The 11,580-nt window shown below is 42.1% G+C and overlaps 1 protein-coding gene across 16 annotated transcripts in view; it reads left to right on the top strand.

Annotated features, from left to right (window-relative positions):
* Positions 1–1,819: 1,819 nt before the first annotated feature.
* ADGRL2 (adhesion G protein-coupled receptor L2) overlaps positions 1,820–11,580 on the top strand; it is a 195,218-nt gene continuing 185,457 nt past the window's right edge. For 10 of the 16 annotated variants that reach the window (XM_073357241.2, XM_073357237.2, XM_073357249.2 and 7 more), the window contains exon 1: positions 1,823–2,683. The gene's annotated coding sequence lies outside the window, so the exon portion shown is untranslated. Of the gene's footprint in view, positions 2,684–11,580 lie in introns of all 16 variants that reach the window. The other 6 variants (XM_073357244.2, XM_073357243.2, XM_073357247.2 and 3 more) reach the window with 2 other exon arrangements.

Below are 11,580 nucleotides of genomic sequence, written 5' to 3'. Positions count from 1 at the left end.
ATATAGAGATAATGTCCCAGATTTTCTGGTGTGATGTGGTTGCTTTGACCTGAACTGCCAGCATATTTTGGACCTAAAGTCATCATGACTGGCCCTGGGAGGATTCCTAGAGCACTAAGGTAATCTTGAAGTAGTGTAGAGTCAAGAAATCTTTTACACCACTTTGTTGCAAGAAAAAAGGAGGCATGGCCACCAGTAAAAAGGAAAGTGATTGGGTCACACTTGTGCCAAATATCAGAGGGGTAGCCCTGTTAGTCTGTATTCACTTGTGCTAAATTGATCCTTGGATGGATGTTTGTCCCTCTGTGGCCATTGCAGCCTGGTATTAAGTCAGAGCACTTCTTTAGCTGTTCTAAGACAGCACAAAAGTGAGCTTTAAGTTAAATTGCACAATGCTTTTGATTTGTGTTATCATATCTCAGGGTTTTGTCTATTGTCCCTTCATTTCTTTATATAAACAAACACTTCCCAATGCCAAGTTGCTTTTTGCTTAACTGGGGCCTTCAAATATTTTAAATTTCCACATTTTGAACAACAGCACATTTTTTCAGTATTTTGCAACTTAAGAAAACACTTCAGCAGCTTTGAGTGGATATTATTGAAAGAAATCAACGGGATTACTGGACTGTATTTGTACATATATGCACGTTTGGTTCAAATTAATACCTTTCTTGATATTGTGTTCAAGTATTATTTATCCTGGCCTGACATGCATTCTTTAATGTAGCTCCTTAGTTTGGACTGCTGTCTCTGATTGCTGGCATGGGTAATGAATAAGAGGCGTAAGGAAATGTGCTCACTGGACAAGAGAAAAGCAATTTCAATGCAAGGAAATGAAGGAAACAGACCTAGAAACTCCTTAATGCTTTTGGGAGCCTTAGACTCATTTTCCTTCCTTTGCTTATTTTTGCTCAGAGAAGGTACAGTGCTCCACAGACTCATAGTCTGGTGACTCATGGGTATGGACACGAACGGTCACGGCCGTTTTTACCCAGGTAAAGTGTCCACGCTCAGGGTCTTGCACTTTTAACTTCTTGGTGCGAGAAGAACGTGCTGCGTGTCCCCTGAAGTCTCACGCGTTCAAAGGGCAGCCCTTCCTCCCCCTCGGGTGCCCTCCTTGTCTTGCCACCGCGCTCGGCGTGCGCCAGAGCCACTGCAGGCAGATCGCACACAAAGGAGGAAGGACTCGCGCTAAAGTTTCAGGGGCCTGACGCCGGCTGCTGCCCCTTTGCAAACGTGCCCTGGGAAACGTCCAGCCCTGCACGCTGGAAGTCGAGGAGACAACGAGCCGAGGGGACGCCTGCCCGTCCGCAGCGTCACGCTCGGCTCGAGAGAAGCCCCTGGGGCAAGGGCGTCGGAGGAGAGGCCGAAGGGGAGCCGGGCTGACAGCGCGAGCCAGCCAGGGACACCCAGCATCATTCGCTTCGCTATCGGCGGCGCGGGCCCTTTGCAGCCTGCCCGGGACAAACCTTGCAGCAGCTCCACGGGCTGCGAGCGGCGAGCGCTGCTGCCAAAACGGCTCAAGCCGAGCGCCCCTTGTCTCCGGCCCCCCCTCCAAGCAGCAGCCGCCGCCAGCCGCTCAAATGGAGTGGAAAATGGCCAGTGGTGGCATATAGCGCCATAGATTATCTGCTTCACGTTTTGTATTTAGCTGCCTCTAATCTACTTTCCTTTGCCTGAGCCCCCGGGTAGGGGGGCAGGCGGGAGGGAGCCTGTCCTTTGCGGCCGGTACTATACGCGCTAATGTTTATATGATTAGCTGAGCTTAGGGGTGGGGAGTCGAGAGAGGGGGGTGGAGATTGGAGGAGGAGGCTGGAGGTGACTCCAGTTCAGAGCGGGCGGAGAGTCTGTGTCAGGATTTAGCAGTCCCCAGTCACACACGCCGAGGTGCATGAGCGAAAAGGAGCTTGCAATACAATTCACTGGGATTGTGTGCGTGTGTTGCGGTGCCTCCCCCCCCCCCCTTTGCTGTGTGTGTGTTACTGGCTCCGCGGTCGGTTCCAGGGCTCCAGCCGTTCACGGGGCAGCAGCGGCGAGAGGCAGACGAGAAATACGAGGAGGGGCTGGAAGTGTATCATGCCAGAGGCCAGAATGTCATCCAGGGAGATGTAAATTAGGTCGATGCGAACGACAGAGCCACGGAGAAGGGAGGGGGCTTCGCGCTGCAAAATTTGAGTTGGTCGCTCCGGCTGCTCCTGCCATCGCCTTTTCTTCCCCTTCGTTGCGGAGAAAGGACTCCCAAGGCTGGTCACCTACACTGGGCTTGGCACCGTGGGTCCACCCCTTTGATTTATTGCTGTTATTTATTTATTTATTTGTGTGGGTCGGGGAGCCTGGCTATTTTCGACCTTCCCTGCGGAGCGGGGTGTTGGAAACTGCCGGAAAATGTTGACTTAGCCCTTAGCAAAGCATACCAAGACCGACCGGCCGGCCGCTTGGAGGAGGAGGAGGAGAAGCCGCCTTGCGTGTGTTGTCCCAGCTCAACGGCGAGCTGCAGAGCCAGCTGCCTCCCTCTCTCCCTGCCCAGCCCAGCTTTCTCCTGCCCGGTCCCCGCTGCGCCTGCTGTTGCTTGAACTAACTCCTCTGCCCCTGGCGTTCAGAGGGGGCTCACCCGGCGCACTCCTCTGGGGCACCCGAGTTGAGCGAGAGAGACCCTGGCCCGGCTTCGGTTCCGCACAGCGAGGTAAGACGAGCTCAGGGCAACACTCGTGCTGCTGCTGTTCCCGGGACCTGCTCGCTACTTGCGTCGCTTCCCTCTTGAGCCGTTTGCCAAAAAAAAAAAAAGGCTGGGGAGGGGGCTTGGCTTGTTTGCTGAACCGAAGGCGGCCCCCCCTTCTCCCTTGGGGTGTCCCCCGTTCCCAGTGAACCACAGCAAATCGGTGGTGGCGACAAGGGAGAGGAATAGCCTCCCCACCACACACACCCCATGCAGCCTGGTTTTTTCACGCCATCACCATTTACTAATAGTCCGCGCCGGTTAAATCAAAGTGCTGGGGGTGGGGGTGGAGGACAGCCCGGGCAAGCCGAGGGGGCAGCTGCTGCCAACGCGGGGAAGGAGGCTGGGCAGGGGAGGTAGGGCCGGCGGCAGGAGCATGGCTTGCTGCCTCTTGGCCAGGCAGAGCCCCGGGGGCTGGTTAATCCTCCCACAGGGGCTTCCCAGGCAGCCCCAGCAAGGAGACGGTGACATGAAAATGGAGCCAGATGTGAACTAGGATGGCCGATCATGGCAACAATTAGAGACAGGCTCCAGGGGCTGTGGGCCCGCTTCTTGCAGGGGGTGGGCGCCCTGGGGAACCGGGGCTGGCATGGGGGGAGTGCGGAGGCGCCCCAGCGGCGTGGGGTCCCAAGGAGTGCGGATGGCTGGAGCGGCCACAGCCTCTGGGCCCCTGGGGAGAGGGGAGCCGGGGCTGTAGGCTCCTGGGCAGCCGGACTGGTGGAGCGGCACCTGGGGGCGGGCTGCGCTTTCCTGCCCAAAGGGGGCTCCGGGCCGCGGTGGGAGAGCAGGGCCGTGGGCAGACTGCGAGCTACCGGCCTCCTGCCCTCTGACTCTTATTGGCGAGGTGGGGCCGGTGCATCGGCCTGTCTGACTTGGTAACCCGGGGTCCAAGCGGAGCCTTGGCACCGTGTGAAGGCACAGCCGGAGGAGGCTGCAGCTCCCCCTTGCAATGAAACAGGTCCCTCCAGGAGATCCTCGACCTTCTCCCACTGCCCTCAGCTTCCCCCCAGAGAGACTCTGGTCTCAGAGCTGGGGAAGGCTGGCTCTTGCTGGGCACCCCCGAAAAGGGACCAGGCTGAGCGGCTCTTCCAAAGGAGCCTGCGAGGCTCTAACTAACAGCAGGAGCCATATGGTTCCCGTTACCGGAGCAAGGCAGCCTTTTCTCGTCTCTTTGGTCTGATCCAACATTCTTTCCTGTATATTGAGCCAGCAAGCCTCCTTCTCTCCCCTCCCTCCTTGGGTTCAGAGGAGTAATAGCTTGACGTGGGTAGTTCATTCATTTGTCTGTGTGTGTGTATAGAGCAGGCCCCACCAAGTCTGTTCCCTGCCGAATTCAAGTTGCGCAATGAAGAAAGTTGCATCCGTTTAGTAAATAATTACCTGTTGCAGATTTATTTTAACTAAATCAGCTTCATGAAGAGCCAGTCCGCCCAGCCGCGACTGCATAGGAAAAGAGGCTTCCAGCTTGCAATGATACTCCTTCCCAGTTGTGGAAGAAGGAGGGTTTTTTTAGTTTCAGATGTGGAAAGCTGGGGCCACCTGGAGACAGAAAACAAAGTAAATGTGTGACGGGCAACTTTTACTGTATCTGGGTTTAACAACAATACTGTCCTGTTATAAATCTAAATTAGCGCTGGTGGGGTTTGGACATAGTTGATTTGTCAGAAAGTAAAGATGTGGTGTTCAGGTGTATGTTTTTCCTTGCATAGAAATGTTCTTGTGCACACGATGAAGAATTCTGCAGAACAAATGTTCTGTTGTTTGGTTTTTTCAGACACTCTGATTCCCTCCTTTTGTTGCTTGTCACTAAAAGAGGTGCCATTTCACATCATTCTGCACAAATTGTTTGAATTAATGCAAGTGTGAATTCTTACCGTTTGAAGGGGTCTATTAGCATATCAAAGGTTTCTTAGTTCCAGCTCAATTGAGAAAATTTCAGTTTGTCTTCAATTTGCTCCCAAGCAGAGGCCCAAAGGGCAGTGGGAATTGTAAAGGGATAAAATGGAGAGGTGGATTTGGGTTATGTTTCTGAACTTTTGCTGTTTTGTAATTATGTGAGTGAAAAACATTGTCTGTCTGCTGCAGAACCCTTGCAAATGGTCAGACAATTATTTTCTATTGGTTAATGGTTTGTTCAAGAAAAAGAGTGAAACCAGTGACCTTTTATGACAGCCACAGTGACATTGCTTCTGGTGTCTTCTGTCTGTTATTGGGATTTAGAAAGCCTTTTCTACTGGACTCATGCTTTGGGTATGGCCTACACATTATGACATTAGGGGGTCTGAATAGGAAAGAACTTCTAATTACTTCAGAGAAAAATGAAATCTTGAAATAAAAGACTACTCAGTTTCAAACTTTTGAAGTAAACATACTTTTCTCCTTAATATGTAGACTAGGATAATAGACAAGCTTTCATATAAAAAGAAAAGGAGTACTTGTGGCACCTTAGAGACTAAAAAATTTTTTTGAGCATAAGCTTTCGTGAGCTACAGCTCACTTCATCGGATGCCTTCACGAAAGCTTATGCTCAAATAAATTTGTTAGTCTCTAAGGTGCCACAAGTACTCCTTTTGTTTTTGTGGATACAGACTAACACGGCTGCTACTCTAAAAGCTTTCATATGTAGTTTAACAACAGTGTTACCATCTATTAGTCAAGTACTTCGATTTCATTTTTATTGTAAGTTCATTTCTAATGTGAAAAATAATAACTTCTTGTAATCTGATTTAATGGGTTAAATAGGGGATACTAAGAGCAAAGTATTATATTTTGCGGTTAATGTTAGTGGTGTAGTAAATACTCTTAAGTAGGTGTGGCCAGGCCTCTGTCGGTCTTATAGTAGACTATTTACCATTATATTTTAAATTGGTTTATATAACTCAAATTTACACAATTTTTGATACTGTTGTTTTCCTGTGTTTGCAAAGAGCAATGTCTCAGTCTACCCTTTCATTATCTTAAAAAATCAATATTCATAATCTGGCAAACCAAGAGCCAAGCAAAATGCAGTTATCCTTCAGTAAGGTGGGCCCTTTTCCAGAAAGTCGATGGTTCTTGGGGACTGCATTCTGCTCTCTCTCTTATTTTTGGCAAAAAATAACTTTGCATTTCCCAGACCTCTTAAATTGAATAAAATATCACCTATTTTGACGGTGATTTTTTTTTTAAAGTGGTTTTGAATGCTTTGTAGGTTCATGGATTCTTTACACATTGCAGTGTAAGGAATATGAATATGATATCTTTATTGTAAGAGGTATTCTTCACTAATGTTCAAAAGAGTTCCTTTTACTTTCATTTAATAAAGAAACTGAGCTGTGTAGGATAACAGTCTTGAAGAAAACTGTAGTTAATTACATAGTTTATTTAGACTTCTATTACCCTTAAATGGACAACACTTCAGTATTTTGTAGATAGATGCGTTTTAGTGGTCCTAAAATCGTGTCATTACTTTGAGGTAATTTTCAGCAGTTTATTTGCCTAATGCCTTCAGCTGTCTAAAGTGTACCTTTTGGTGGTATAAAAGGAACATATTGATGTAATGCCATTATTGCACTTAAGTTGTTGTTAACTAGTCTGCTTTGAATGGAGAGTGCTATAAAGAAAGCGCATTATCTTTAGCGCTATTAGGGATAATCTAAAAATTGTCTTGAAAATGTTGCACTTCAATTTATGTGATGGTGATCCCAAATTTGACAAATGTCTAAAGATATAAAATGCAGTAGAAGAAAGATTTTCAACATTCAGATGACGAAATTGGACCACTTAGAGAAAAATTAATGTGCAACAGCAGCACTTCAGCTGCCATTTTCAATCACTGGGGGTTTCTATGTGTTGGCAACAGAAAAGGAACATAGACGTTCAGATAGTTCTGGGAGCTGGTAGTTGGGGAAATCAGGATATTGAATCATGTGGGGTAGAACAAACCAATTACTTCAAGTTTTGACTTGAGAATGGCCAATAAACATTTTTTGGGGGGGGCAGCCCTGCTCATTAATAGACCAACATCAAAGCGAGCAACCAAACTTCCAAATGTTATAAAAACTAATGCAAAGATACAGATCTTACATGTAGTCTTGCAAGTCTTAATTTAAGACAAGCAGTTGGAGTTTTTATTGCAGCAATTTTCACAATCAGCAGAGACATTAACACCAGGCTTCTGGGTGTTTCCTTCCTTACAATGAGCAAGAGGAGAGCTTTAAAAACCAAAGTTTGTTTAGTAATTAGTACTTATTTGATCACTTCAGAAGCTTTCTCCATGTTTTATTTATCTCTTTTATAGCTTTTAATGCTTTAAATCAGTAATTGGGGTTATTCAGAGGATATTTCTTAGCTTTGGTAAGAAAATACTTTATTGAAATTAAAATAATCGAGATGGCAGTGGTTTAAAAGTTTGTGCTATATTTATTTTTTAATGATACATACTAAACGTGATTTTGTTTCTGAAAAATGTGATAGTTCAAAGTGAATCTCTATTTGACTAAGGTTAAATCTATTTTAGTAGAGTAATCAAATGAACTTACTGTACTGTTTGGTAAATACATTGTAGTCTGGCTGGTTATAATTTCACTTTTAGAAAAATAAGGACCTATTTGCAGTAAATTTCATGTAAATTCAAGTTGGAACAACATTTTTATTTAAGTAAGTCTAGCTATTAACTGTGTGCATCCAATATAGGGAAATTTACATAATTAGGAAAAATCAGAGATTGAAGCATAAAGATGATCAACAATCTTTTGGAAAATTTGGCCTAAAAAGTTTATCTGATGCACCGGTACTTGCTAGCTTTGCTTGCATCTCTCCCATGTAGTGTGTTGACTTTTGTATTGAAAATTTTTGTAGATTTCTTCTAAACTTTCTTTTTTCCGAACTTAGTGTAGTTCCTGGTAAAGATAATTTTACCTATAATCCCCAGACAATTCTTTTAAATTTTAAATAATTACAGTACATTTTCCTGAGCCATCATATTTTCCATTGGGAAGTACATGAGGATGACAGATAAAACAGGAACTTAAAGTAGCTGTTAATGATCTTACCAGGTGAAGTGCAAGAGAAGAAGTTAAACTATGTCTGGCAGATAATTGAAATCATATTCATGTACAGGTAGACAGGCAGTCAGTTATACAGCAGCATACCTTATAGCAAACTTTAGTGAAATTATAATCAATCATGTTACTTAGATATGTCATGTTCAACAGAAATTTTTTAAAGCATGTTGTAGGACTGATACATTTCTGATGTGAAAAGGCAGCTTGAAATAGAAAAATATTCTACTTCTTAAGTATTTAGGTACAGCTTTAAACTTAATTGTCTGGTTTTTATTTTTGTTTTTCAAATCCTTGAATTTGAAAAAACTAAAAAGATTTAACAATCTCTCTATTGCAAGTGGACGTCAAGATAACTGGAAAAGCAAAAAGCTATGTAAAGGCCATTCTCGGTATTTTTCACAATGCCGTTTAATATTTAAATAGGTTTCAAAGATAGGTTCATTTGCTTTCCAACAGTTCTTAAAATAAGAGTAGTCGAGATGGTTCTGTAGGGATAGGTAAGCTTGTGGTATTATTTGAATACATTTATAGGAAGAATTACATTCAATCTTTACTTCATGAACACACTTATTTCAATCTGAGCTGTGTCCAGTAAAAAGATTAATTCAAAGTTGTCACTCTTAAATCCCTGCTCAATAACCATATTTTCTTGAAGCTCAACTTTTTCACCTGTCAGTGTGTGAAATACAGGTTCCAACATTTTGGGGTTGAAGAGTGTATGCTGCTTACTGGCTAGTGATTTAAGTTGTAACAATGCGTTGCTTAATGAGTATAACAGTCAATACAACCCTCTTACGATACAAACTGATAATTTAAAACTAGTTCTTAAGAAAAGGGCCCTTGATCAGATTCTGAATTATAACATAGTCCAGGTTATGGCTTATCATCTTAAATTTAGTATTTTATGGGACTTTGAAGAAATATATAATTTGCATGTGTCATGATTTCTTTCTTGTTTGATTTTCATCAGTCATTATCGCTACGATTCAACTTACACAAGCCTGTTATTTACCAAAAATTATTTAGAAAGGCATAATAATCAAGAGCATTGCAGACTGACCTAAGGAAACACAATGCTTAACACCTGCAGGTAAAGTGCAGCCTACTGCAAAATGCTATTGATTGCTTTTGTGGCACAAAGCAAGCTTAAATACAATTTATTGAATTACAACAAAATTGCAGTTTTATGAAGTAATATACTTCATCTTTTTAGCAGATTTTACATGTTATTTGCTGGTAAGTAGAATCCTATCACAGTAGTATGAATTTGTTCAATTACCAGAGCAGCTAAGGAGGATGGGGTGGGGTGGGGAAATCAATTTACACTGAAAAGCACCAGAAATGAGATTAATTTGGTTAGTAGGAATTTGCCAGCAGTGTCTAAATTGCTTAATATTATAAAATGTTACCATATTTTATGTACCATAAGAATATTGACTACACATCATATTTGTTATTTGGCTGTTTCTTTGTATCATGTAAGCATTTCTATTTTTATTCCTACAATAGTATTTGCAGATGAGGCGAAAGTCTAACAATAACTTTACAAAATAGAGGGAATAATACCCTCCTCCTAAAGAAATAGTATTATTTTAGATAAGTGATCACAACTAGTTTTTTCTCCTGTCTAGCTTGTTGTCTATAAATACCTTAGCAGACATTTCAGACTGAAAGGCAAGAGATAAAATTGTAATTTCATAGTGGCCCTAACAGTGTCCATATTCTTGTCTGTAATGTAAAAAGTCTTTGCTCGTCACCTCCAGAATAAAAAAGCCATTGTTATTTCTTAATATAAACCATTTTTTGCGGAGTATTTAATGTTGACATTAGCATTTTATCTTTAGTCCTTATATGTAAACAATGAACTGGAATTTTTATATCTGCAAAATCTGTTGCGGTTTAGACTTCCTAGTATTTAACTGGGCACCTGCTGGACTCTGCTCTTGCTTCATTCAGTCACCAAAACTGACTTTGCTACAAGAATGGGCAACATGACAAGTTAGAACCAGTGGACCATTTGTAGGTCATAAAGTCAGTTTGCTGGAATTTCTGAGGAAAGTGGTTGAAAAGAGAGGACAAATGTCACTATAAATAGAGATGTTTTAATCAGACCTTCTGCCTTAGGGTAAAATTTAGGTCTGTTTTAACTGGGATGGAATGTCTCCCTCTACTGAGAACAGTATTAATTACGGTGTGACAAGGGAAGGTGTATTGAGGAAAATGGGGTCTCTCTTGGTCTTGTCATTGATTTTTCTAATCTGTGAGGAGTACATTATAAATATTAAAATTCGCACAAAGGAAACTCAACTCTGTATTTCAATGCTGAAAGCAGTTTCCTTCAAATAACTCTATTTAAAACAAATAGACCTTTTCCAGGAGCCTCTTCAGTGGTATGAAGTTTAAAATATTTTGTGTTCCTTTTAAAGTAAATGCAGTGGTGCAGTTTTTCATCAGAGTGCTTCCATTTTATCGTGTAAACATGACAGAGTCTAAGTCTGTCTTTACTAGGTTCCTTGGAGCAATAAACCCCTCTGAAAAGAATATCCTTTTATTTTAAAAGCTGTTTTAAAACAGATCTTTCCCACCATCTTTTTTTCTTTCTTCAGCTGCCACAAATATATAATGTAGTATGGCAAAATTGCCCACAGATCTTTCTTGTGCACAAGTTGTCATGTTGGAAGAGAATGGGGGCAGATTTGCAGGGAACAGCGGGGGAAGGGGCCGGGGGGGGTGGGGTGGGGTGGAAGAGAGGACTTTACACTGTTTGCTGTATGTTCCTTTTTTTTAATGTTGTATTTTAATTGTTACTTGTCCTGATTAGCTGCAAATGCTTAGCCAAAGTAAAAGGCAAAACAGTAGTTGTTTTAGGAATTTTTTCTATTACAAGGACTAGATTTTAGATGCTAACTTCTAATGCAGTACAGAGTAAAATATGTTTAATATTTTGATACTGAATTTAGTAAGGGATTCTATTACATCATTCTTCATAAAGAAGAGAAATAAGGAAAGGTGTTCTTTTATCTGATGGTGGAGGTGGTGGTTTTGAAGAAAAGGATAATTTAATATTGTTCGTCATCAAAAGCTACACAGATTTTTGATTAAAAATTTTATATTTATTTATGGATATATTTTAAACTCTTTTTCTTGTATTGTATTTCAGTACAGAGTAAAGTAACTCACTGCGTGTGAGCTGTGCTTTAAAACTGTGTTACTTGTATATTTATTTGGTTGCTTCTGGATGTGATAGAATATTCACTCTAATTTAGATGGGTTTCTTCCTTTCTTTGTGACCTCTGTTGGTATTTTCATATCAATCAACACCTCAAACTGGTTATTGTTCTGAATCTAGATGACAGAATAATCTAACACCCATTACTGTAAAAAATTTTTCCTGGCAGCTGGGGGAGGGGATGACTGACCTTGTTTGAGACTCTAATACTTGCTTTGTAGTTGATGGGATTTGGTGTGCATGGACGGTCTTACCATCCAAGCACTGATTGCAATATGCTACCTTTCCCACTGTCCTTTTTTCTTTCTTCAGCTGCCATAAATATATATTGTAGTATGGCCTAACTGCCCACTGTCCTCTCCTCAATTTTGAGCAATGGTTAATGTCAGTTCTGAATAAAATGCGTTTTAAAAAATGCAATAACTATTTCAGTGGTGGATTTTGCATTTCAGAAGATGATAAGTCTAATTACTTTGGCAAGCTCATGACTCCAGGTTACATGACAGAACATGATCACGTTAAACTGACTCAGCCATTGTTTTACCCATTTTTACTGTCTTGTAACTTCGGAAACTTTTTCATTGAATAGA

The sequence above is a fragment of the Lepidochelys kempii genome, chromosome 8, assembly GCF_965140285.1.
Source record: "Lepidochelys kempii isolate rLepKem1 chromosome 8, rLepKem1.hap1, whole genome shotgun sequence".
Lineage (NCBI taxonomy): Eukaryota > Metazoa > Chordata > Testudines > Cheloniidae > Lepidochelys > Lepidochelys kempii.
This window is presented reverse-complemented; position numbering and strand designations above follow the sequence as displayed.